Here is a 4,764-nt window from a genome sequence, read left to right as displayed (position 1 = left end):
GTGCAGATAAAATTACTGTTTCTCTCTTCAAATGTCAAGCCTTGGCACTTCTGAATAAGATATAAAGATCATATTTTTCTTTCTGAAGGGCTCCATTTTATCTTTGGTGCAAGGTGATACATACATCACATACATGCTTTCACTACCTGCATGATGCATTACTTGTATTTTAACTGGTTTAGCATCATAACACACTCTGTCTTCATGACCATATGGTACACTGGTTTCTGTGCAACAAGGAATCATCTGCTTTGTAATCTAAAATAAAATGAACAATTGTAATTGAAATTAGGAACAATCATGTGTCACAGATACTAATTTCAGTGAGTTTCACAATAGCTTTTTGACAGATCCAGTCACTGACTATTAATCAGGTGATATGATAAGAATTTGGTTTCCCTGCAAAAGAATGTAGCAAGTCTTATTTTGGAAATATGACAGTTTTGGGAGACAACTCATAATTTTCAAAGCCTTTGGATTTATATATGGGACTCTACCACCAAAGTGGATTGCAGTGATTCCTTGGATGAGTTCTCAAATGCTTAGCAGCTTAGCAAACCTTATGTCACATCCCGCTCAGATGAGGGAGACAAGTGACTCAGATTTGCAAATCCCCAATGGAGCAGACAACAAGTCTTCAAGTCCAAACTTTTATTAACTACTCACAATGTATTAACTGAGCACACAATAATTGCCTGAGTATATAGCAAGTTGTGGCAAGCAATACAATATGCCTTGCATTTCTTAATGGGAAAGGGAAAACAGGGAGATAGAGGGAATGGGGAAATACAGATCACCAGTCTGGGTTTCTGCGCTGATCCTGCCAGAAAGGGTTCCAGGAGGCGGCTGTCTTTTTTGCTTGCATCTATCTTCTTCACTTCTCTGCACTCCCTAGGGCCCCACCCTTTCTCCCCCGCCCTTGATTTATACCCACTTTCCTTGGGTCCGTCCCCTAGGTTGACCCACATACCTACATATCCCATGCACGGGGAGGGGTAAGGTGTTTCATGGGATGATGTAATTAGCATGATCATGTCAGCCTTCATTAGCATATTGACAGGTGTTAACTTCAATATGCATTTTGTGGATAATGAAGCAAAGGTCATTCACTGGACAGATGGCCCTTGAAATCTGGCGAGGTGCACTAGAGCAGAGCCATCCTGTCTCCACAGGGCTCTCTCCCCCAGCTGCATCGGGCAGCGTTATCAGCTTCGACCTCCACAGAAAGCACCCTGTGACTCATAGTTTTGTCTTGCGAGTGTTTGAGGCATTTCTTTGATCAGCCTCAACTTTTGCTTTCTCAGGCTGTTTTTCTAAGTTTCTCGTAGGCCTGGTTTCTCATCTCTCACACCAAGATCTTTCTTCTTGTTTTTCATAAAGATAGGAGTGACATTTGATTTTTCCCTGACCTTAGGAACACCACAGCCTTTCAAGGATATTTGAGAGTGGCCTCGTAACTACATTGACCAGCTCCCTTAGCACTCACAGGTGCCTCCCATCCAGTCCCATGGTCTTCTCTATGTTTCGTTGGTTTAAATGTTCCCTAAACTGATCCTCCTTCAGTAACAATGTCTTTGTTGCTCCAGATGTTCCCATGAGTCTCGGGGGCCTGGGATTGATGAATTTAGACCTTACCAGAATGACAAAGACAGCACCGAGTACATCAGCCTCTTACACATCCTTTGTCACCAGATCCCCTCTGCCCTTCAGCAGCAGGCCCACAGTTTCCCTTCTGCTGCTGATATACCCATAGAAGTCCTTCGCATCCCTCGCCAGGTTTAACTCCAGGTGGACTTTGACTTTCCTAACCCCACCCCTGCACACTCCAACAGTGTCTCTGTATTCCTCTTTTTTGTGTTTGGGATTTGTCAGAACTTCCTTGATCATCCATGCAGGCCTCCTGCTGCCTTTGCTTGACATCCTCCATATGGGGATGGACCATTTTTGAGCTTGCAGGAGGTGATCCTTGAAAATTAACTAGCTCCTCTGGACCCCTCTTCTTTGCAGAAGCGTAACCCATGGGATCCTTCCAGGCAGCAACCTGAAAAGGTTAAATCTGCTTTTCTGAATTTCAGGGTTGTGGACTTGCTCTTTTCCCTACTTACTCCTCTCAGGATCCTGAACTCCACCATCTCATGGTTGCTGCAGCCAAGGCTGCTCCAGCCTTCACATCCCAGACCATTTCTTCCTTGTTTGTGATTCTGAGATCCATCAGGTTGTCTCTTCTTGTCATCTCTTCAGTCACTCATGTCAGGAGTTTATCATCAGTAGATTCCAGAGACGTCCTGCTTGTGCCCCGCTGTGTTGTCCATCAAGCAGTAATTGAGGTGTTTGCAGTCTCCTGTGATGATTAGGGCCTGTGAATATGCAGCTTCTTCCAATTGCCTGAAGAAGTTAATGTGGTTTGTTGTTTTTTGTTGGGTTTTTTTTTTCCTATTTTGGTAGAGTAGCAATTATTTAAGCAAGGGTGTTGTACTAAGAAATTACTATATCCATTCTGCTTTGCTTTCAGTCATTTAAAGCAATTTTACAGATCTTTCATCTTCAATGCTGAAGTTCTCCAGAAAGGAAAGGGTTTGGAAAATTTGAGTAAAATTTGGTTATTTGAACCTTTCTTTGAGCTGTCTCACAACAAAAGGAGAGGCAGTTGAAATTTGGCAAAGAAATGCAACACCCAGAGAAGATGCATCCTTCAGCACACCAGTAAAAGCCAGATTCAGCACTGCCCAGTTGTGTGCCCTCCAGCAAGCCACAGTCCTTATTTTGCGCAGGCTTTCTTTGCAGCACCCTTCAAATTAAGGAGGCCTATACTGTATGCTTAGTACACAGCCAGCAAACCTGTTTTCCCTTTCTCTGCTTTATAGAATCACTGCTTATTTTCCTGAGGCCTTGGTTCAGATTAGGAGAGCGTCAATGAGCGGAGGGTAACTGCAGCCTAATGACACCTGTTTCTGCCCCTGCTCTCCCATGTCTCCTGTCTTCTCCTCAGTACCTCCCAGCTACATTTTTCCTATTCATCCTCATGCTTCCCCTTGCACCATGAGCTGTGCAGCACCCGCTAAGCAATGATCAGTGCTCAGGAGAGGCAGATGACCATCATGGTGGCATTGGGAAGAAGAAAGCAAATTCAGCAAAGCGGGCCAGCCCTGCAGCACTGAACTCACTCCTGCTTCTCAAATCCACTGAATCCCTTCTTCAACACGGTGTGGTAGGCCAAGGAAATTTTTTGGCAAGCCCTGTCTAGCCCTGGGGTTATACATTGCACATACAGCAAAATGTGTACAAGATACACAGGGAGTCTGTTGGATGTCTACACAAAAATTAATTTTATACCATTGACATGCATGCCCAACTTAAATGTACATTTAAATAAAGATCGGATGTAAAATGTAAGTGCTGGCTGAAAAATAAAAGTTTTATGCGAGGAGGTTGAGTTTCAAGTGGTTTGTCAAAGGGAAAAGCCGGTGGTTGTCTGTGAATGGCCAAATGCCTTTACAGGACAAGTGGCAAAGAGCCAGAAGTGAGAAGTGTCTGCGGTGTTTGACCAAAAGGACCATCTATGCACGCTTTGTGCCAAGTGCTGTTTCGCAAACAGGGTGGAGGTGGTGCATAAATAAATGTTCCATAAAACACACAGAGTTCACGTAAGAAAAACTGGCGATGCTGAATGTCAGCTGCCACACAGCTGGCGAGGCTTTGGTGTTTGATGTCTCTGGTAGGACTCAGCCGTGCCTTCTGGGGCATCTGTAGCCTCATTTAAGCCACCCTGTCCCCAAGAACACAATGGAGTCTGCAGCCAGTGGAGACTCTGTGTTCCACAGCTGCTTGTTCTGTTACAGGGACATTTCTGGTGCCCTTCTGACCATAGGCTCATCAGTGAGGTCTGAAGCTTCCCAGGGAATCTGGCAACATGTGCCTTGATTAAACAAAAATCACAGCAGTAGGGCCATTAGGAATAGGGTTGCTGCCATCTGTTGGTTGAAATCTCATGGGGAGCTGGAAGAATCCTTGAATTGATGATGCCATCTAAGATGTAGATCTATTGAGAAAGGTTATTTCATTTTTAATGACAGGTGTGAGGTAATCATGTTTTAGAAATCAGAAAGGGAGAAAAAATTATTTGTCTGTGTTATTATATTACACACTTGCTGCCCTGTATATCAGTTTAAGTCCTTTGCTGAAATACTGGCCAAGGTTTTAACTTTTCAAGCTGTGGGTCTACAAACATTTCTGTTCTCAGCAGTGCCAGCTTCAGCAGCTTGTGATGCTAATTGCTATGGCCATTCCACAGCTGAACATTTATTAACTACCATTTCTGGGACAGTACCATTGACCAAACAAGAAAACTGATATGGCCTAGGAATAACCACCCCCCCTGATTATTTTTTTAAGATTATTTGCAAGCTGCGTAAGTTTCCAGGACCTGTCTGTATGTCCTCCCAGAAACAGCAGAGCTGAGGAAGGAAGGCACCCATAGGAGCTGCTGAAAGCTGCCCTGCTGCTGTGAGAAACTCCTCCCTGTGTCAACAGGTCTTTCAGTGGAACAGAGATCTGTAGCCACTACACGAATTTGTAAAAGTTTGGGACCAGCCTATAAAATGGCTGTTCCATAGGTGTCTCCAAAGGCTGTAACTATGCAGATTTCTGCCTCTCTTCCTCCAAAGCCCAGAGCAACTCAGAATTCACACTCACTGCCTGAAGCTCTGCCCTGTTCTCTAGCTGAAAGTCACAGCTACAAAATAACTGTTAAAAGTAAACTGTATA

This window comes from Athene cunicularia (genome assembly GCF_003259725.1).
Source record: "Athene cunicularia isolate RWA chromosome 1 unlocalized genomic scaffold, athCun1 chr1_part1, whole genome shotgun sequence".
NCBI classification, from domain to species: Eukaryota; Metazoa; Chordata; class Aves; order Strigiformes; family Strigidae; genus Athene; species Athene cunicularia.
This window is presented reverse-complemented; position numbering follows the sequence as displayed.